Below are 24180 nucleotides of genomic sequence, written 5' to 3'. Positions count from 1 at the left end.
CAAGTGGGGTTTATTCCAGGAATGCAAGGATTCTTCAATATACGCAAATCTATCAATGTGATAAACCATATTAACAAATTGAAGGAGAAAAACCATATGATCATCTCAATAGATGCAGAGAAAGTTTTTGACAAAATTCAACACCCATTTATGATAAAAACCCTCCAGAAAGTAGGCATAGAGGGAACTTTCCTAAACATAATAAAGGCCATATATGACAAGCCCACAGCAAACATCATCCTCAATGGTGAAAAACTGAAAGCATTTCCACTAAGATCAGGAACAAGACAAGGTTGCCCACTCTCACCACTCTTATTCAACATAGTATTGGAAGTTTTAGCCACAGCAATCAGAGAAGAAAAGGAAATAAAAGGAATCCAAATCGGAATAGAAGAAGTAAAGCTGTCACTGTTTGCAGATGACATGATACTATACATAGAGAATCCTAAAGATGCTACCAGAAAACTACTAGAGCTAATCAATGAATTTGGTAAAGTAGCAGGATACAAAATTAATGCACAGAAATCTCTGGCATTCCTATATACTAATGATGAAAAATCTGAAAGTGAAATCAAGAAAACACTCCCATTTACCATTGCAACAAAAAGAATAAAATATCTAGGAATAAACCTACCTAAGGATACGAAAGACCTGTATGCAGAAAATTATAAGACACTGATGAAAGAAATTAAAGATGATACAAATAGATGGAGAGATATACCATGTTCTTGGATGGGAAGAATCAACATTGTGAAAATGACTCTACTACCCAAAGCAATCTACAGATTCAATGCAATCCCTATCAAACTACCACTGGCATTTTTCACAGAACTAGAACAAAAAATTTTGCAATTTGTATGGAAACACAAAAGACCCCGAATAGCCAAAGCAATCTTGAGAACGAAAAAAGGAGCTGGAGGAATAAGGCTCCCTGACTTCAGACTATATTACAAAGCAACAGTAATCAAGACAGTATGGTACTGGCACAAAAACAGAAAGATAGATCAGTGGAACAGGATAGAAAGCCCAGAGATAAACTCACGCACATATGGACACCTTATCTTTGATAAAGGAGGCAGGAATGTACAGTGGAGAAAGGACAGCCTCTTCAATAAATGGTGCTGGGAAAACTGGACAGGTACATGTAAAAGTATGAGATTAGATCACTCCCTAACACCATACACAAAAATAAGCTCAAAATGGATTAAGGACCTAAATGTAAGGCCAGAAACTATCAAACTCTTAGAAGAAAACATAGGAAGAACACTCTATGACATAAATCACAGCAAGATCCTTTCTGACCCACCTCCTAGAGTAATGGAAATAAAAACAAAAATAAACAAATGGGACCTAATGAAACTTCAAAGCTTTTGCACAGCAAAGGAAACCATAACCAAGACCAAAAGACAACCCTCAGAATGGGAGAAAACATTTGCAAATGAAGCAACTGACAAAGGATTAATCTCCAAAATTTACAAGCAGCTCATGCAGCTCAATAACAAAAAAACAAACAACCCCATCCAAAAATGGGCAGAAGACCTAAATAGACATTTCTCCAAAGAAGATATACAGAATGCCAACAAACACATGAAAGAATGCTCAACATCATTAATCATTAGAGAAATGCAAATCAAAACTACAATGAGATATCATCTCACACCAGTCAGAATGGCCATCATCAAAAAATCTAGAAACAATAAATGCTGGAGAGGGTGTGGAGAAAAGGGGACACTCTTGCACTGCTGGTGGGAATGTGAATTGGTTCAGCCACTGTGGAGAACAGTATGGAGGTTCCTTAAAAAACTACAAATAGAATTACCATGTGACCCAGCAATCCCACTACTTGGCATATACCCTGAGAAAACCAAAATTCAAAAAGAGTCATGTACCAAAATGTTCATTGCAGCTCTATTTACAATAGCCAGGACATGGAAACAACCTAAGCGCCCATCATCGGATGAATGGATAAAGAAGATGTGGCACATATACACAATGGAATATTACTCAGCCTTAAAAAGAAATGAAATTGAGCTATTTGTAATGAGATGGATAGACCTAGAGTCTGTCATACAGAGTGAAGTAAGTCAGAAAGAAAAAGACAAATACCGTATGCTAACACATATATATGGAATTTAAGGGGAAAAAATGTCATGAAGAACCTAGGGGTAAGATAGGAATAAAGACGCAGACCTACTGGAGAACGGACTTGAGGATATGGGGAGGGGGAAGGGTGAGTTTTGACAGGGCGAGAGAGAGTCATGGACATATACACACTAACAAACGTAGTAAGGTAGATAGCTGGGGGGAAGCAGCCGCAAGGCACAGGGATATTAGCTCGGTGCTTTGTGACAGCCTGGAAGGGTGGGATGGGGAGAGTGGGAGGGAGGGAGAGGCAAGAGGGAAGACATATGGGAACATATGTATATGTATAGCTGATTCACTTTGTTATAAAGCAGAAACTAACACACCATTGTAAAACAATTATACCCCAATAAAGATGTTTAAAAAAAAAAAAAAAAAGAAAGAACTTTCTAATTTCAAAATAATTAATTTTCATTTAAAATGTCTATTGCTGCAAACTGTCATCTGTTTCTTCCAAATATACTGTTGATGCTTCTTAATTAACAGAAAAATGAGGCTTCATTGACATAGTGACTAAAAGAAAAGTCTGTAGACAGGAACTACAATTATGTCTGAAACTAATGGCATTTTAATTTCCTTCATCTTTATTTTGACCTAATATATAAAGCCCAAAGGTTATGTTGATTAATTTCAACTACATAAGGCATTGCCCTAGCTCTGATGCAGTAAGAATGCCACATTAAATTACAAAAGAAGGGTCTTTCAAATGATTTTGAACAATCCCCCAAGGACTGCAGTTAGGATTACCAAAAGCCTCAATTCAAATATAAGACATATTTATATTTATACTGCCAAGTTATTTACATTCATATAAACAATCTTTGATGTGTGCACAGGCAGAGAGCTACTACCTATTTCCATTTTTTTGTAACCATCTCTAGCATCTTTCTCCATTTAACCCCATTAAAGTCATGCCAGTTGCAAAGCAACAACAAAAGAAAACAGAAAGGAAAAGATGCAAGTGATACAGCCAGAGGCTGCCTTATCAGTCATGCATTGCTTGCACTGTAAGGAAAGTCTTGAAAATAAAAAAAGATTGGGTGTGTGACTAACAAGAGATGAATGAACTCTTTCTGAAACGTTTACTCGGAGAGGTAGAATTTAAATTTATGACTAAAGTGCAGCTGCATCAAGTACAAAGCAACAACAGGTGAGAAAACCCTCCTTCATCTAACCCAGTTCCTTTTACAAAGATTCCCGCATTGTCAACATCAACATTTTGAAGGTGTTTTCTTTGAACTGCTGGATATCATTCTGTAAACTCTTTGAAACATCCTTTTATTCAATGAGTGTGGGGCAACAGAGGACAAGAGAAGAGAAATTTTCATAACAAGTTGATTCCTTAATTTGGAGAACTATACATAGCAAAGTGAACAGGGAAAACAGTCAATCCAATTTAAAGAATTAGGTAAAATAGAGAAGGAAAAATGTTTTTAGAACTTAAACAGGAAGTAAGTATTTCTACTTATATGGATAACCAGTGTTGCTATGAACATATCTTACCCCCTTCAAAAAGTCTTACCTTGGGGCTTCCCTGGTGGCGCAGTGGTTGGGGGTCCGCCTGCCGATGCGGGGGGCACGGGTTCGTGCCCCGGTCTGGGAGGATCCCGCGTGCCGCGGAGCGGCTGGGCCCGTGAGCCATGGCCGCTGAGCCTGCGCGTCCGGAGCCTGTCCTCCGCAACGGGAGAGGCCACAGCAGTGAGAGGCCCGCGTAACGCATAAAAAAAAAAAAAAAAAAAAAAAAAAAAAAAGTCTTACCTTGACACTATACTATTTTTTAATGTCTGATTATAAGCAAAAATGTATATGAAATAGGTAGAAATATTATAGAAGTCATGGAATATCTTTGCCATGTAAATATTGAGAATGATGTTTATAAATATTTTTGAGAACATAAAAAAAGAACACGGAAAATGTTTATTGAATAATATTAAGTGAAAAATAGAATAAAATATCTACAGCATATGATCTCAACTATGTAAAAACATATTTAACATTTTTTAAAAAAAGAAATGTTAAAACATTAACAGTCATTGCCTTCAGTTGGTAGAACTATCTTTTCTATGAGTTCTTATATTCTACATTTTCCCCAACAAGCGTAGAGCATTACCTTTATAATTGGGGTGGAGGGGAAATCAACACTAAAAGAAAAACATTTTCAAAATTTAGTTCAAGCAGAATGTGCTAACCCAGCTCATTTCTATATCTAAATTGAATCTTTAAATTTATAAAGGATGATACAAACTGTTGTTATAGCTATTATCATTTTAAAAATAAAGCAACCAAGGGATATTTACTATGAAAACTGGGAGGTAATAAAAACCAGAAAAATGTTTAATCAGCCTTATTCCAAATTATAGTATTTCAAAGTATCTTTAACTTCATAAAGTCAAAAATAGCATTCCTCAGTGCCAATATCATTTAATGGTTACTATATCATTGTTTAAGACATGGGGTTCCTCCCAAGAGGGTTCAGTTTAGTTCAGAACTGAGATACAAGGACATGAAATAAACAATGTGAGAAGATAAACTATTCAGGGCTACGTCAGATGTCAATATACCACAGCAGAGTTGGAGAAATCAGTACAGCTATAGGATCTGTCAGGAATTCTTCGTTCGGGAGGTGGGAAAGGGGAAAATAAGCAGTGTTTGTTAAAGTAGGATCTGAGGGTCAACTGTGATTGAACCATTGGGCAAACTAGTTTAAAGATGCTAACTGGATGGTGACTAGAGTTAACAATACTATACTGTATATTTGAAAGTTGTTAAGAGAATAGATCTTAAAAGTTCTCATCACAAGAAAAATAATTTTTTAAATAGCTCTCCTCACAGTATACAGTTTAATGCTAGACACATTATAAGTGCTAAGCAAATATTTCTTGAATGGAAATCAGCTTTTAAGTATAAAGAAATTAACTGTGTTCCCCTCTGACAGGTGGCACTGCCCACTTGAGCATCTCTGAAGCATCTATCAAGGTGCTCTCATAGCAAATCATCGCTGATGTAATAGTAATGTAGTCATCTAATATATTGATGTACGGTCATTTTAAATGTCTTTGGCCCGTGTTATTTCCTTTTTGTTCTCCTACAACAAGGCACTGTTGATCAGTACAAGGCCTTTATGGTCAGCCTGATCTGGATTTCTGGCCTGTACATTTTCATTTTCAGAGGATTTCTCCCATTTTCCCATACATTTACCTCCTCTATTCTTAAATGCATGATATAATTCGAGCTCTAAAATTCTCCCATCCTAGCCATAACCAAGTTTACCTATCAAAAAGGAAGATTATACTATATAAGGCAGCATCATTCTATATACCTATAACCACTGTGGGCCAGAAAGAGCCACTCCTCTCAGTTCATTAGCAAAAGTTATTTTTCTTAAAAAGTGTCATCCCACTTAGAAAGTGCATATTCCTTTCTTTAGAGTTTCTCTGACAGAAAGGTCATACTTAAGCCCAATCTGGACAAAACACTGAGAAAGGTACATATTTTTAAGCTCTTTACGCACAATACCATTTTATTAGAAGGAATGATTTACTAGCAATTTGTCCATCAAAACCTTTCAGACTAAGGGCAATAATTTCTTTTAATCACAAATTATGAAATCCTTTACAATATATCATGCAGAGATGTGCTGGAGATATATTTCAAAAGAACACAATAATGAGCCTTAAGAGTAGTAATCCTTTCACTGTATTCAGTACTAACGAGGTTTTGATTATCCTGGTTTATGACATAAAGGATGGCATACGCAGAAAGGTTCAAATACTAGCAATAAAAATAAGAGATCAGAAAATAAGATACAATATGAAAGGAAGAGGAAAAAAGAAATCCTGGTTATTGGAGGAAAACAGAAAATCTTTGTCATAACATAAGCAGGTGTATAAAGCTCTTACTTTCACCCAGGAAAGATCAGAAACGAGTTTATATTACAGCAAAAAGAAGTTTAGGTTAGATATTAAAAGACTTGTCTAACTTGAGATGTGGTGGTTCCTACAATCCATTACTGTGGAAAACTACAAATTCTGTTCCAGTGAAAATGGTTTCGAGGTTGATGGATAGACTGATGATCTGAACGCTGTTGAAAACAAAGCTCTTTCTGCCTCTGGAATTTTATATTATACTCCTGCCTCATCTTCTGTCACTGAGCCCTGTGCGTTCTACCACTTACATTTTCTAAATTTTCTTCTTTCATGCTACCTTGAGAATGTACTTTGCAGAGTAACATAAGAGCTACTGTGCTCTATCAAAAAAAAAAAAAATAGCACACCTGAATCATTCATTCATTCAATAAAATATTTGCTAAGTGTCCTCTATGGGCCAGGCACCATGAGAAACTCTTGGCATACAATGCTGGGCAAGAGACAGTCCCTTCCTACATGTACCTTAGAGTCAGATGGAACAGACAAACCATCTAACAAGCAATAACAAAAGAGGATTATAAGTGCAAAACAATTAAGTATGTTAAGAGTTCTACGGACAAAAGCACATAAGCAGGAGAACTTAAGCTCCAGGAAGAAAGGGAAGTTTAAGCTGGACCTGAAGGCTGAGGAGGGTGAAGAGTCTCCCATGACATCATGGGTGAAGGTGCAGAGGTTGAAAAGGAGCACACAATGGGAGAGAACAGAAGATAGTGCCATATGGCGCAAGGACAACCAGAGGGGCGACAGATGAGGCTGGAAGGCTGACGGAGGCCCCATCAAAGGTCCTGTTGAACATGCTCACATGTTTGGAGTTGTTTCAGGATTTGCCAGATTTCATTTTAGAAGAGCACTCTGGCTTCGGTGTGGAAAATAGACTGGAGTAGGGGAAACGAGGCAATAGGCTATTACCGTCACCTGAGGAAAGATATCAGTAGGTAGGACGATAGCAGTAGCAGAAAGAGCAAAGAGGAACAGACAGACCTGAGACATTTAGGAGGATAGACAGGATTCACTGAATGAAAAATTACAAAGAGCGTAGAGGGACCCAAGAATAGTTCTCAAGTGTCTGGTTTGGACAATGCGCACCATTCACAGACAGAGGTGCAAAGGGAGGAGCAAATTAGGTTTGTATTTATTTGTTATTTATTAGGGAATAATAAATTCAGTCCGAGCTACTTTGAGTTTGAGATGCCCAATCAGAGATCAGGCTGATCAAGTCCCTTTAAGGGATTTCAAATGAAATCCAGCAACACATGGTTTTTGCCTCTGATGTTGAGTAATTAATTAATTGGATTATATTGTATAGAGACCAACATCACCTTTGTTGAAGGAAGTAAATGTTTTCCAACTTAGAAACACGGTCTTGGTAAAAGACAGGTATACACCATAATTTCTAGTTAATCTATTTATAATGTCTTTTTTTAATAAAGACAATTGAAAGCAAGTTCAGGTTCAAGTCCATGAATCACATTCTTGTTCAGGCATTTTTGACATTTCCAATTTTAACCATGTCACTAAGATGGAAAAATTCATGATTTAGTAAGCTGAGCAGCACTGACTGATCATCCAGTATTTAATTAGAAAATCCTCAGGTTTTCAGGGCAAACCAATACCGGTTCAACCCTCCTGCTCAAATCTATTAACCTATCTGTTAAAGTTAGAGAACCAAGACACTGCAAAGTATTCAGCGTGGGCTAAAACTTTGGACTAATGATCATATCTTCAGAAAACACTGAGCTGAAGGTCCAAAGGACACCACTTTCTTTAAATAGACCAACTATGCTTTCTCTTTAGTATTTCTTTTCAATTAATAGTGAAATAAATTTTTAATAAGTTTTTAATTAAAATTACTTATAATTAGGGCAATAGATACCTATTCCAACATGTATTTTCTTAATGTAATAACAGTATATACTAAAGAGGAGCAGGAAGTGTTTGTTTTTAAATCATTTGAACCATACAAGGAATTAAAGATACAACAACAGAATATGAATGAATGTCAGGATTCTTCTCTAGAATAGCCATTTTTGTGGCCTTTGCTACATACCACCAGACCTTCTTAAATTTTACTTTCAGAATAACTGATCTGATTTTTCTGATTATCTACCCACTAAATGGCTATTAAAAACAGCCAGCATTAGAGGATAAGTACTCAGAAAGTCAACCTAAAAAAAATTAAAGAATTAAATGGTGTATCAAATTTTACTTGTATACTTGTTTGAAACTACAAACAAGCCATATCACTGAATACAGCCTTTTTTCTGCATTCCTCTCATTAACATAATGCTTTTCCACAGCACAGTCCTTCTCTTCTCCCAGGTACTTTTCTGTTCCCTACCCATACTTCCTGCTACTAAGAGTACCTCCAAACATTTCCTTTGATAAAGCTTTTTTTAATAGTCTCTTATCTTGGAGTAATACGTATAATAGATAAAAGCTAAAAGCTTGCACTCCAGAATAAGACAGAACTAACTTCCACTTTAAAAGTTATATGATATGTGAAAGTTATTTAACCTCTTTGGGGCTCATTTATCCCATCTAGAAAATTGGGATAGGGACTTCCCTGGTGGTCCAGTGGAATCTGCCTTGCAATGCAAAGGATGCCGGTTCGATCCCCGGTAGGGGAATTAAGATCCCACATGCCACGGGGCAACTGAGCCCTCGCGCCACAACAAAGAGCCTGTGTGATGTGACTAAGACCCAACACAGCCAAACAATAAATAAATAAATATTTTTTAAAAAATAAAAAATAAAATTGGGACAATAGGTTATTGTAAGGATTAACTGAGATATTATGTGAAAAAGACTTAATGCTTGGTACTTGGTATAATGAGTATCAGCTATTACCTTTATTATTTGCTGGAAGGCTATGGAAGATTAGCTGAGGAAGTGGACAAGCTACAATTATTCTCTGGAAATAAAGAGGTGAAGAGAAATGACCTTCAGAAATCCACACATGACAATGGAGTATTTCAAAGAAAGAATGCTAATATCAAGCTTTTGCCTTAAACATAACTTCCAATATCCTAAAAACATCCCATACACCCCCAAAATATACTTTATAGATTGTTAATGTTGTTGGCACTAAATCTGTCAAGATAAGGAGGCCAGGAGAGAATATATTAATAATCTAGGACTAACATTCATAAATAAATGGTTGCTTCCTGACCAGTCAGCATGACCTCCTCAGCCCATAAAGTTTACACCCATTTACTACCATCTAAAAAGGTATGCTCTGGGGTTTCCTTGGTGGCACAGTGGCTGGGAATCTGCCTGCTAATACAGGGGACACGGGTTCGAGCCCTGGTCCGGGAAGATCCCCCATGCCTCGGAGCAACTAAGCCCATGCACCACAACTACTGAGCCTGAGCTCTAGAGCCTGCAAGCCACAACTACTGAGCCAACATACCACAACTACTGAAGCCCACACACCTAGAGCCCATGCTCCACAACAAGAGAAGCCACCGCAATGAGAAGCCCACGCACTGCAACAAAGAGTAGCTCCCGCTCTCCACAACTAGAGAAAGCCCACGCACAGCAACAAAGACCCAATGCAGCAAAAAATAAAATTGTTTTTAATTTAAATAAATAAATGAAAAGGCATTCTCAGGAATTCCGTGGCGGTCCAGTGGTTAGGATTCAGCGCTTTCATTGCCATGGGCCCAGCCACGCAGCATGGACCCCCCCAAAAAAATGGGTGGAAGACCTAAATAGACACTTTTCCAAAGAAGATATACAGATGGCCAACAAACACATGAAAAGATGCTCAACATCACTAATTATTAGAGAAATGCAAATCAAAACTACAATGAGGTATCAGTGATACAAAACATGTATCATTGTACAAAAAGGTATCATACATGTGTGTACATGCACGTAAATGTACATGTATGTACACGCATGTAAGTGTACATGTGTGTAAATGTATCACGATACATTGTACAAAACTACAATGAGGTATCAATGACACAATGAGGTATCATTCTCACACCAGTCAGAGTGGCCATCATAAAAAATCTACAAACAATAAATGCTGGAGAGGGTGTGGAGAAAAGGGAACCCTCCTACACTGTTGGTGAGAATGTAAATTGGTGTAGCCACTATGGAGAACAGTTTGGAGGTTCCTTAAAAAACTAAACATAGAACTACCATATGATACAGTGATCCTACTCCTAGGCATATACCCAGAGAAAACCATAATTCAAAAAGACACAGATACCCCAATGTTCATTGCAGCACTATTTACAATAGCCAGGACATGGACGCAACCTAAATGTCCATCAACAGAGGAATGGATAAAGAAGATGTGGTACATATATACAATGGAATATTAATCAGCCATGAAAAGGAGCAAAACTGTGCCATTTGCAGAGACATGGATGGACCTAGAGACTGTCATACAGAATGAAGTAAGCCAGAAAGAGAAAAACGAATATCATATATTAACACATATATGTGGGATCTAGAGAAATGGTATAGATGATCTTATTTGCAAAGCAGAAATAGAGACAGACTTAGAGATAGAGAACAAACGTATGGATACCAAGGTGGAAGGGGGGAGTGGGGATGAATTGGGAGATTGGGATTGACATATATACACTACTATGTATAAAATAGATAACTAATGAGAACCTACTATATAGCACAGGGAACTCTACTCGGTGCTCTGTGGTGACCTAAACGGAAAGGAAATCCAAAAAAGAGGGGATATATGTATAAGTATGGCCCATTCACTTTGCTCTACAGCAGAAACTGACACAGCAGTGTAAAGCAACTATACTCCAGTAAAAAAAAATTAATTAAAAAAAATTTTTTAAGGTATTCTCTGGGGAACAAGATAGACAAATAAGTAAATAAATAAATGGGTATTCACTGTAGAAGAGAAGATAAAGATTATTCTTAACCATAGGAAAAATGATGTAAAAATGTGGGCACAAAACTTTTTCTGTATAGTTGAATTACATGTTTCTTTCAAGCAAAAACCCAGTAGCAATTATAGTTATAAACTGAACCCATGACTTTCATTGTGTCAGCCTTTTGGGAGTCCTCCGAGAGCCTTCACTATTGTACTTCAAGCTTACTCTGCATTATGTCTTAATTAGATTAAACTGCATCACTTGAATCTGAGATCATCCTCAATCACATGGTGGAGAAGCTAATGAACCCATATGCTGAGCTATAGCTCTTAAAATCATATGGGAAAAATCTACAGTTTTTGATGGGTTTGTAAAAATTGTCCTTGTAGTCACCTTTCCAAATACACTATCAGAAACCCCCATTTATCTAGCCCTACTGGTGGCAAAAACAAGCACAAATTCTCATTCCTATAACTGATAAAATAAGAAGGCTTAATACACCAGGTTAAATCCCATATTTACCCATTATATGAATGAAAGTTTTCCAAACTCATAATAAACAAAAAATATTTTCACATTCAAAACATTAAATGTTCTTTCCTATTCAACTCTGTTTATAAGGATCCAGGGACCTAAAAAAGAAAAAAACAAAGAAACTAGGAAATAAGCCAATTTTTAAAAAAATGTTCAATGTCCCCATTCAATGGAACAAAATTCCATTGCCAGTTTTCAGCATAATAACCAAACAAGAAATTTTAACTCTTCGTTTTTTTGTTTTAATTTAGTCAGTACAGCTTTGTATATATGTTCCTTATGGATAACACAGTATAAAACAGCCTAAAAGAGCTTCAATCAAATCTGACTGCATCTGAGGTTAGGATTTAGCCCATATTGTCTTATCTTACTTATGACACCCACTCATGAAGATCATTTTGTTAGTATGGAAAAATCGTGCATTGTGGGAGAGATTATTTGGGGGGAAAAATCTAAAACTTTCAAATGCTGAATTTAATTTACCATAAATCTGGACTGCAAATAAATCATCACACTGATTGAAACTCACCTTTGAATATTTTTTTTTTAAGGTGTGAATATCTACAATACATTACAAAGAGAACACTGTTTTAACAAGGCTCAATTAGGGAATTCCCTGGCACTCCAGTGGTTGGGACTCTGAGCTTCCACTGCAGGGAGCAAGGGTTCAATCTCTGGTCAGGGAACTAAGACCCCGCATACCTTGCAGCGGCCAAAAAAAAAAAAAAAAAAGCTCAATTATTGTCGCCACAGGTAATAGCATATACATTAAGAGATTTCAGTGACCAAAGGATGTTTGTCTGCAGTTAGTTGAGCTTTTTTTGCCCTTTGTTTTCTTTTCTTTTCAAAGGACTGTTGCAATTAGGTGACATACTTATGCACATTTAATCACGATGCTTGTATATATTTTACATTGCTAATTACTGCTGCTGTGGTGACTGTTGTCCAAGTTAATAAAGCATATGGAACATATATACTTGCATGCATAAACCACCTCTGGAAAGATACACAAAAAGTAGGTTACTGTGATTTCTTCTGGATAGAGGAGCAGTTTTTTAGGGAAAAAGACTTCTTTTATCTTTATATTCTTGAACAATGAATCTGTGTAACTCCTTCAAAATTAACAAAATATTCTAAAATGAAACAAATGGAGCCAAAGACATGCACAAATTTAATACTGTTGTTTATGAAACAGAAAAAGATTACAAGCCAGTCATGCTAACCTAATATGTATGATCCATAAAAGGTATTTGCTAAATGGGACTACTTCCACTGCTCAGGGGAGACAAATCCGGATGTTCGGGTCTCAGCACAAAGCTGGCCTCACAGGTGTGAGTTGGCCCAACAGAAGGACAGGATACCCAGTCTCAGGTCCGAAGGCACCCCTTGCTAAGGAGAACACCCCCTCTTTGTTCCCTCCTTCACGGTGACTCACCGTTGCTGCCCCTTCACCCATCCACATAAACCTGTAGAGCCTTAAGGGGCAGGACCCTCTCCAGGAACCTTCCCCTGGAGGATGCAGTCCAGCCCTGCTTCATGACAGCTCAGGCATTTAGAGCTACTTCTCCACTCTTGAGCTTTTTCTCAGTTATCCTTATTTAATATTTATACTATATAACACTAATGGTATATGTGAGCAGGCCCTTTTTGCACAAAATTACACTAGTTCATTTACTCAGTAAATATTTACCAAGACTCTGTCATGTGTCGGGCCATGTGTTAGGCACTGAAAAATTTATGGCATGTAATTCTTTCAATAAAAGCTAGAATTTAAAGACCATGGGCTTCCCTGGTGATGCAGTGTTAAGAATCCGCCTGCCAATGCAGGGGACATGGGTTCGAGCCCTGGTCCGGGAAGATCCCACGTGCCATGGAGCAACCAAGCCTGTGTGCCACAACTACTGAAGCCCGTGCGCCTAGAGCCCATGCTCCTCAACAAGAGAAGCCACGGCAATGAGAAGCCCGCGCACTGCAACAAAGACCTAACAGAGCCAAAACTAAATAAATAAAATAAAATAAATTTTAAAAAAGACCAGAGGCAGGGGACTTCCCTGGCAGTCCAGTGGTTACGACTTTGCTTTCCAATGCAGGGGGTGTGGGTTTGACCCCTGGTCTGGGAACTAAGATCCCACATGCCTCGTGGCCAAAATAACAAAATGTAAAACAGAAGCAGTATTGTAACAAGTTCAATAAAGCCTTTAAAAATGGTCCACATCACAATAATCTTTTTTAAATAAATAAATAAATAAATAAAATAAAGACCAGAGGTATCTAAGACTTACCCAGCACAATTATTATATTCCATTTATTTGACACCTTCCTACATGCCAGCATTATGCTAGATGCCCACAATACATTGTTCCTAATTTTTAATGGATATTAATATTTCTATTTTATGGATGAGGAAACTGAGGCTGGATGGATTTCAGTCATTTGCCCAAGGTCAAACAGTTGGTAAGTAGCTAGGTCAAAATTAGAGCCAGCTCTCTCTGGTTCCAAAGTCTAAGCTCTGCTACACCTAAGATGGCTACACCACTGCTGCCTCAGTGGAAAATAAGCAACTTTCCTTTTTGTATTAATTTAGAATATAGTGTCATTTTTCTTTTTCATTATTATTTTTACTCAAAAACACTTAAATGCAAAATTCCTAATAACATAGAAAAACAAAGCTAAAATGTAAATTTAGTGAAGGCAGATAAAATAATGTTGGCTGCTAAAGGAAGCTGGGAGAGAAAATGACAAATTTTATAGTGTACTTCGTTCTATTTTACCTAGCTGAATATGACATTATTTCCTCTGGCCTTCTTTACTCTATGGCCTTAAATAAGTGGCTATTAAAGAGAATAGTCTTTCTTTAGCTAAAATAAATTAGGTGAATATAGCTCTTTCACTTGTGTGATGAAACACCCCCAGGAGACCAACTATATCAACTTCTACCTTGTGTTCACAGTAATGTGAAAATCCCATCTACCATGTTGGATTTGGTCTTCAGAGGCCTACATTTTCAAAGCCTCTGTAATTCATTATATTAAATATTACTGAGTACCAGTTACATGCTACGAACTATGCAGAAGAGAAATCTGACCAGCACCTTTCCAGGGAGTTCTCTACATAAAAAACTTCAACCCTGGACACCATAGTTATTTTTCATACTGATGGGTTCCTTTTTACTTCAAATTTTTTAAGATGGGGCTGAGAACCGAGGGAGAAAGTATCTAATTTTTACAGCATTCATGCTAAACTTTTTCAAAGGATTGGCAGGGGTAAAAAGCCCATATCCTCTCAAAATTCTGTCAGTGTTTTCATTCTAAACACTTTTTTCTGGAAGTCCTCACTCAGCATGCAGTGCATATTTGCAAATTTTTGAAAAGTTGAGTTAAGAATCAAGAAGTTTCTTTCCAGTTGTATCACAATAAAATCATGGAGGGGGCTGACGTTCGTCTATTAATGTGTGCAACAGTGTGCAAATGAACCACCACTTTCTACACCCCATTATTAAAATACACCAAACTGTTACTCTCCTTACATAGCCAAATTTTAAGATAAGAATATACTTTGGAAATCATTTAATCCAACTCCATTATTTAAAGGATACAGAAACAAAGGTAATTATGAGAACATTACCTAGGATTAGCCAAATAATCTCTTGTAACATGAGTTCATTGATATTTGTGTTTCCCAACTCTTCATAAAGCTCTTTGAAAGCAGAGGTTTTCCATCAAATGCACACTGAGTATGCACCGAGTATGAAGGAGGCACTGTGTAGGCTAAACAGGCCCAAAAATAAATAATCGAGAGTGATTACGTCGAGTCCTCAGCAGGGCTTTTGACTATGCCTGGAAGATTTGCAGGGAGGCATATCATGTGGACTGACATTTGAGCGGGTCTTGAAGGATGAGCACGGAGAGAAGGAGAATAGAGAACATTCCAGGCAAAGATAAGGAAGTAAAGACACAAAGTAGGAACCCAGCATGCCTGAGGAAATGAAGGCTTCCTATGTCGGAGTACTAAGCGCTGTGTCAAGTGGGCTTCATCCTAAAAACAATGGTGAACGAATGGAGATATTTAAGCATGACATAAGATTTGCACTTTGGGAATGTCCCTATATGGCCTTGCGGAGAATCACCTGTGGGAGAGAGGATGGTAGAGGAGAGGCTGATATCTGAGCTAAGTCCGTGACAGAGAGGAGGAAGAGAAACCAGATGCCACATTGGATTACTTCCTTTGTAACCCCTCACACCCATCAGCCCACTAAAATACTCCAAGCTTGCCAGTCTCAATTTATACAAGAATAAAGATTATTGTGACTGTCTGAATTACTAAGCAGAAGTCTTCCAACAAAAGGTAATGAGAGGTTTTTTTTGTTTTATTTTTTAACGTCTTTATTGGAGTATAATTGCTCTACAATGGTGTGTTAGTTTCTGCTTTATAACAAAGTGAATCAGTTATACATATACATATGTCCCCATATCTCTTCCCTCTTGCGTCTCCCTCCCTCCCACCCTCCCTATCCCACCCTCTAGGTGGTCACAAAGCACCCGAGCTGATCTCCCTGTGCTACGCGGCTGCTTCCCACTAGCTATCTATTTTACGTTTGGTAGTGTATATATGTCCATGCCACTCTCTCACTTTGTCACAGCTTACCCTTCCCCCTCCCCATATCCTCAAGTCCATTCTCTAGTAGGTCTGTGTCTTTATTCCCGTCTTACCCCTAGGTTCTTCATGACCTTGTTTTTTCTCCCTTATATTCCATATATATATATTCCATATATATTCCGTATGTGTTAGCATACGGTATTTGTTTTTCTCTTTCTGACCTACAATAAGAGTTTTTTAAACTAAAAGTGAATTGATTGTATAAGAAATAAATTCCCCAGATTTTTATTAAACTAAATGCTAATAATTGAAAATTTAAATTTACCTCAAATTAGCCAAGTGTCACACAGAATCTTATATAGTCCTGTGGAAGAACCAAACTGGCACTGAACTACATCAGCAAATTGGGCTGCTGAATAACCATTTATATCCAGAAAATTAACGTAACCTTTGCATTTCTTGCTTGCCAGAAGATAACAAAATGCCAAGTTTTCAAAATAATATTTTCATATGATTATTACTTCTGAATAGATATATTTAGTTGATTGAAAGCAATTATGTTTGACCCAATGCTTTCCAATATTATCAAAAGTACCAATGGCCACCTTTCTCAGTGTGTCAGCAATCCTATTTTAAGGAAATTATCACTCTGTGCATCAGAAAGAGACCCATCCTAGTAATTAGAAAAAGAAAAGGCTGACACCTCCATCTTGGGCAAGTGGCATTACCTCTGGGTCTCAGTTTTCTTCCATGCAAATTGTGATAGTAATGTCTGTCATATTTGCTGTCCAGGTTGCTATAGAGATCAAATGACTATAAAAATAAAGAATTTTTAAAGGACATTTCTTCTTTACATGGCAAAAAGCAGGACTGCCTGACACAGACCTGAATCCTCTTTCCTCTAAATAGAATATACAATCAGTACCAATCACCTTAAAAATCAATCACGTATTATGTGATGTTTCTTTGCATATTCATTACACAATCCCAAATTTTTCAAAGCATCTTTTATTTTCCTGTCAATCAAATGTTCTGTTTATTTTTTCAATTTTAAAAGAGTTGATAATCAAAACTCAATCCAAAAATCTGCTTTTCTGATTCTCTAATTAAAAATACCCTAATTTTCTGGGTACAGATTACTTTCATCTCAAATTTCCAATTCTGTGTATAGCAAAAAGAGATGAAAAGAAAAATACATAATTTAATAAGATTCTCATAAATTAAGCAGCTATTCTTTTTAGCTTTAGACTGATTTACAGAGGGAGAAATCTTTTCCATAGATTAGTTGACAGTTGTGGAAAGTAAAGTATTACCTTCCATATAGTGAATACATATAAAGATCTTTCATCTAATATTTGTCAATATTGTTGAATATATGGGAAATACGCCAAGCCCTAAGGGAAAGAGGCAATCACATAAAAATGCTAAAAAATATCTTGCCAATTAATTCTGTTAAAACAAAGAGTTTAAGAATTCAGAGAAACTACCTCCTTCTTTGTAAAGTTAAGTACTTAAGATTCTTGAAAATATAAACGGAAAAATCATATTCTATACATAACTGGAAAATAATTACTAAACTCAGCAAGTAAAACTGGTATAATGGATATTTAAGTAGCCTGGTGCAATACATATGGTTATGATACTTATAAATTGTCTAGAAACATTATACTGTGTATCATACAATATACAGATGATTAAATTTATGAAAATTTTCACCATGTGTTAGCACAGTAAAAACCATTGATTATATTTTATCATAAATAATTGAGACCCAGAGTTATTGATTTTTGAACTTTCCTTTGATTGTGTTTAAAATACAAAATTAGTTTTTACACAGAAGGTACATGTATATACAATGGCCCTCTTTATGGAGCCAGTGTTTTACTAAGTCCCTTTTTGTCACTCTACAAAAGAGCAGGCTTAGCCTACCAACAAAACAGCTGAAAAGAACAGTAGCAAAGAGTAAATGTCCCCCTTCTGGGTCTATAAAAACTGTCCCTTCCCATCATGAAGAAGGTGGGCATGTAACATGGCTGGGAGGCAAGTACTGGAGTTATTGTGCATTGTGTATGATCTCAAGTGGAGAAAACCATCTGTCCTTTTGCCCTGAAAAAGGACCCCCTGTGAGCCTCTTCTCATGGACCACTACAGTTTCCGTCAACCCTAACACTGCATAGGCTTTGAACTGATGTCTGACTGCCACAAAAGTTCATCGCAAGCCACTTTTCCCCAGAGGTTTCATAGGGTTTAGTATGAGGTGACCAACCATGGCCTAACAAAAAGATTAGTGTGTCTGGGCACAAAGCAAGATAGAGATATGAGTGACGCTCTTTGTAACATCTTGCCACACAGAACAGAGAACAGTGGATGTAGTCAACTATAGAATATGCAGAGGCGCCTGAGGGAGAAGAAAAGAGGACTGGAGAGGGACTCTGTCTTCACTTAGAAACAAGTGATCTTTAAGGCCAACAGGCATCTTCCCAAAGAGTTTTAATAATTCTGTCTCTTTGTATAAGAAATATTAATAGAAATGACAATTTTATCCAACCTCAGGCAAAATTAAGAATATAGTGCAAAGTTAGGTTTCTCTCTGTAAAGTTTTCTTTAGAAGGCAATCACTTGGTAGAGCTGTAGAATTATAACAGGCCCTAGGGGTTCTCTACCCACCACCCTGAAGACAAAGCGGTAGAAGCCTTTCTTCAAAATCTTTGACAGGAAGTCATGTGAGTGTTTTCTTCCTCTCATCCTCCCTCCACTGGGCAAACACTACAGATCGTTCAATGTTAAACTCAAAGACAATCTCTTCTATAGTCTTTCCTGGCTCACTCCACGTATACTGCTCTCATAGAACTGATAACATTTAATAATGTTTATTACATGTCTCTTCTTACTAGATGATAAGCTCTCAAGGATAAAGATTGTGTCATATTATTGTGTACACCTTAAGACAGTGCTTGACACATAGAAGGCAATTAATAACTATATGTACTGTAATTCTTGAAATCTCCCCCCATGATGGACAGCCCAGCACGTGAGAAGGAAGACATTTTTTTTTAGATTTTTTTTTTAATTGTAGTTGATTTACAATGTTGTGTTACAAAGGAAGCCATTTTTACACAACCTTGCTGTTGGGGGGTGGGGGGTGCATAGCAAGATTTATTCCCTGTTAACTTCCACCTGGATCCAAGTTCTGCCCTGCAGTTCTAAGCAGACATAGTCCACCACACATCTGATGACAGCCACCCTGCTTTCCTTAACATCACTACCACCATCTCTAGCTCTTGTCTCTTTAAAGCTAAACGTTCCCATTTTCTGCTGCTGTTATTCCTACAAGATAAATTTTAGATGTTTTTTAAAAAAAAAAGTTTAGATGTTTTTCATCCTCATTGCTTTCCTCTAGAACTGCTCTAATGTGACAGTATTTCCCTTAAAACTAAACAAAATGCTACGTGCATGGTTCAAACTGCATCTCACCCAGTAGAACTACTAGCTACTTGTTCCATGCACAATACTGTTATTGATACAACATTATGTGTCCCCCTTTGCCTTCTCCTTGGTGTCCTTCCATCCGTGCTTCTGAAAGGGATGACTGAAAACTTCAGTGGAATTAGGACCTGTTTTCTCAATGACAATATATTTAACCAAACAGACAGGAAACCCCTGTGTAAAGTCCATCATCATCCATACATTCGTACTAATTTAGAACTTTTCTTAAAAGCCCAAGATTATAAGCAGTTGCTTCAAGGAATTAGCCTGATTGAAATACAAGAGGCAGGAGTGGCGCAAGAGAGGAAGGAGGGACAATCTTACTAATTTCTTCAGTTTTGAAACAAAAAATTTTAAAAATTTCTCTTCTCAAAGTAACTAGCAACTAATTTTGGATTTTTTTCCTATAAGTAAATATCAGAACAATGTCCCAAGAAAATCTGTTTTCCTACACTTCAAACAACAAATAAGAGTCTACTGAAAATATTAACACAGTTCACAGAGAAATTTCACTCAATAGTAAATACGTTGGGAATCTTTCATAGAACTTAGGTTATTTCCATGTATCTGACACTACTTCTACAGACCAATATTAGAGTTTTCTGGCCAATTAACATGTCTTGTTATCATTATGTTACACCATGACTTGCATGTGAATATTTTCTCAACTCAATATGTGCTATTATTTTAATGAACTTGAGATGAATCAGCACATCAGTTCCGGCCACCTCTCTGCAGCACAGTAATAGAACTTGATCTATATAATTTCAAACCCAGTATAATCTACTAGTTAGCATGCAACTATGGAGCTTTATAAATGTACAATGATTATATCCTCTGTCTAGCATTCATATTTCATATATGCTGAAATGGTATACTGAAATAAGAAATTATTTGGCAGCTCCAGCAAACAAAAAGGCTGGATGGCTTAAATGATTAAGTTTTTTTTAATTTAGTCCTGTAATTCCTTGGGGAATGTTTTTTATGTTTTTCCTATGAAAGTTACTTTGTAGAGCTGAACGACCACTTACTAATTCCTACAGTATTCTGAAGAATTAAATATACAACCATATATAAGAAATGTGTTTCTTATGAAAATTTACAATATGCTACACTGAGTACTTAGGTCTGGCTAATTGTGAGAAATTGCCTTCTGCTAATGATGTGGTTAAAATAAGAATATTTTCCCCACGGAATACCTTTCAGTTTCAATTCTGTTCACGAAGAATTTGGTGACTTGGACAAGAGGTTCACCTCCCTTGAAGAACTCTCTTGACAAATTATTTTTTTAAGAAAGTAAACTAATCCTCCAATTTGTTACAACTGGTTTAATATTCAAGTTCAAATTCTGCTTTAATTGTAGTTATAAGACTTTCATAGTCAAGGGCCAAGGAAGGCAACTGATCTAGTGTTTAGCCATTAAGAAGGTAACTTTATGGTTTTTTTAAAAATATACATCTCTCATAATTAGAAGCAAACTACCAGTTCTTGAAAAGTAAAACAGTGTATAAAAGCAAATAATCTAATATAAAAGATATTTTATAAAACATGTCTTCTGCAGAACAGACCACTTCTGAAAATCCTACAATTAAGGGTACAAACATGAATAATCAGCTCTAATAAAGAAATCCCAATCTATGATTCTAAGAGTACTGAGAGATGGGGCAGGGTCTAGCAGCTAGCAAAGGATCTACATCATCTTATGGGGAAGCTAGGGTTCCTAGAGCTCTTCCAAAAAACTGATCTGCACCCCCAGTTTCAGAGCAAGCATATTCTCACAGAAGCCTTCAGAGCAGAGCCAATGCAGAAACACTTCACTATTTGGTGATGATCCTTTTAACAGCTTGAATAATCACACTGAGATTCAAGTATTGCCTCGGTCTTAAACTGGTGTCTTTCACACAAGTGAATGCTAACTCTCTGGGTCTGCTTTAGGACCAAAGAAAACATAAAAATATTAAGCACTTCAACAGGCCTGAACAAAGAAGATGAAAATATGAGCAAATTTTAAGCATTCCCTTCTCTTTACCAAAGTGCATTACTCTCTGTTTAAAAGATGTTTTAAGATGAGAAACAACCCAAATGTTATCCATTGACAGTATTGTTTCAATTACACATCCATTCAATTGAATCCTATTTAGCTGTTAAAGCAACAAAGGATGAGACAGTATCACCTATAAAATATTCTTGCCAAAAATGCTTAACCTGAATTTTATCAATTTTATAGGAAACACACCCTTTTGGCTCTCAAAGCAGCACCATGGTGGTCGGCAAGAACAAGAGCCTTATGCAAGGCAGCAAAAAGGGAGCCAAGAAGAAAGTGGTTGATCTATTTTCTAAAAAGATGGGTAGGATGTAAAACCACTAGCTATGAGAACTACAGGAAAAACACTAGTCACAAGAACTCAAGAAACCAATGTTGACCTGATGACCTCAAGGGTCATGTTTTCGAAATGAGCCTTGCTGATCTGCAGAATGATAAAGTTACATTTAGAAAATTCGAGATAATTACTGAGGATGTTCAGGTAAAAAAACTGCATGACTAACTTCCGTGGCATGGATCTTACTTATGAAAAATGTACTATACGGTCCAAAAAAAAAAACGGTAGACCATGATTGAAGTTCATGTTGATGTCAAGGCTAGTGATGGTTATTTACCTCATCTGTTCTGTGTCAGCTTTACTAAAAGTCTCAACGGAGTCAGAAGGCCTCTTTGCTAAGCACCAGCAGACTTACTGAAAAAAACCTAAAAGTTTCAAGACGTTGCTTAATTTTTCTTTTGTGATTAAGAATGCACTCAAGCAACTAGAGTGTGAGTTTGCTATGAACTGACTCTATATCATGAGCTGAAAATTGCAGTCTTGAACAAATCCCTGACATCAGCTTACTATATTTTTTTAAATTCTTCTCTTTTCCAAAAACATTAGAAAACGTAGATTCCAAATAAATACGGTATTTTTAAAAGTTAGAGAGACGGGGTCTTCCCTGGTGGCACAGTGGTTGAGAGTCCGCCTGCCGATACAGGCGACACGGGTTCGTGCCCTGGGCAGGGAGGATCCCACATGCCGCGGAGCGGCTGGGCCCGTGAGCCATGGCCGCTGAGCCTGCGCGTCCGGAGCCTGTGCTCCGCAATGGGAAAGGCCACAGCAGTGAGAGGCCCGCTTACCGCAAAAAAAAAAGTTAGAGGGACGGAAATAACAGTTATTTTGACATTTTAGCTTCCTTTCTAATCAAACAGAAGAGATTCTAACTTTGCAAGGAAGGACTAGCACTCCACACCTTAAGCTGCCTTTATTTATTTCTTGTTTTTGCGGTACGCGGGCCTCTCACTGCCGCGGCCCCTCCCGTTGCGGAGCACAGGCTCCGGACGCGCAGGCTCAGCGGCCATGGCTCACGGGCCCAACCGCTCCACGGCATGTGGGATCTTCCCGGACCGGGGCACGAATCCGTGTGCCCTGCATCGGCAGGCGGACTCTCAACCACTGCGCCACCAAGGAAGCCCTTAAGCTGCCTTTAGAATGCTTAATTGGCCAGATGGTCCGTTCTGGAAGGTAGATGGATATGAGCTGGCTGTGACCTAAAGGGACAACTTAATGGTGGTTAACAACTAATAATCTACTCAAAGCATATTTTTACATGCAGGAAGCTCAATCGCAGTCAAGAATAGGAAAAGCCACTTCCAAGTTCTTCATGGTTATGTAACAGTTATTCATCTGTTTTTTCCCCAAAATACTGGTTTAAAAGATTATGTCCAGCTATTTAATAAGGAGCAACACTAAAGTAAAGAAAACAACAGTGGGTGTAAGACTATATAAGACCATTTGCTAGTCACTCTACTAAACTTTCTTCCTTGAAAACACTTCCCTTCCTTGAAAACCCCTAGAACAGGGACTGTTCTTTCTAAGTTATAGTCAAATGCATTGTCAATATAATCGTGAATCCTTGCTGAGTTTACAGAATATGTCAATATGCCACCCTGCAGGCAGCAGAAAACCAACTTAATGGGGAAACTGATGAGTCACGCCGTTACATTCTGTTTTTGCTTCAAGTACGTTTGAGAAACTAGTTCACCTCTCCATGAAATCGTGTTTTTATATGAAGAATAAAGTTCATACTAAGCAATTCTTCAGCTACTCCAAAAATACAGTAGAATGTTGATAGATTACTGACTGCATTTTAAATCCATCTTTCCATTGAATAAGAGCAAAAGAAACCAAAGTTTCTGCAAAGCCTTCAGGACAAAACTTCAAGAACAGTCAAGTGCTTCAGAAATGATTATTATAATCAGAATACTCTTTTGTACTTAGAACACTAGAATATTTTTCCCTCTATAGCACGAAAACTAAACCAGAGCTAAATGGTGAAAAAATGAACAGACTTTGGAAGGAATTGTGAGAATATTTCACTTAACTATAGAATCAAGAACAGTTTAAAATATTTTTAAATACCATTTGCTAATTCTTTATACTATGGTTGTATTACCCCCTGCCTTCAAAAGTTCCCTACCACGCCAGTGAGGATGCCAAGAGATCAGCACTTCTATTCATTTTCTAATGTGCAATTTGTATGCATTGTGGGCTGTAGAAATGTTTGTAATATTTGAATCGCCAATTCCACTTATAGGTAATTATCAGCGATCC

General features: G+C 37.3%; 1 protein-coding gene and 1 pseudogene across 1 annotated transcript in view; one reads left to right on the top strand and one right to left on the bottom strand.

The window, feature by feature from the left end:
• COL25A1 (collagen type XXV alpha 1 chain) overlaps window positions 1-24180 on the bottom strand; it is a 478322-nt gene that overhangs the window by 435439 nt on the left and 18703 nt on the right. The window lies entirely within an intron of this gene.
• On the top strand, window positions 21801-22279 carry LOC116754484 (annotated as a pseudogene).

This window comes from Phocoena sinus, chromosome 5 (assembly GCF_008692025.1).
Source record: "Phocoena sinus isolate mPhoSin1 chromosome 5, mPhoSin1.pri, whole genome shotgun sequence".
In the NCBI taxonomy this organism is placed as follows: domain Eukaryota; kingdom Metazoa; phylum Chordata; class Mammalia; order Artiodactyla; family Phocoenidae; genus Phocoena; species Phocoena sinus.
Note: the sequence above shows the minus strand (reverse complement) of the source record. Positions and strands in the feature narration are given on the sequence as shown.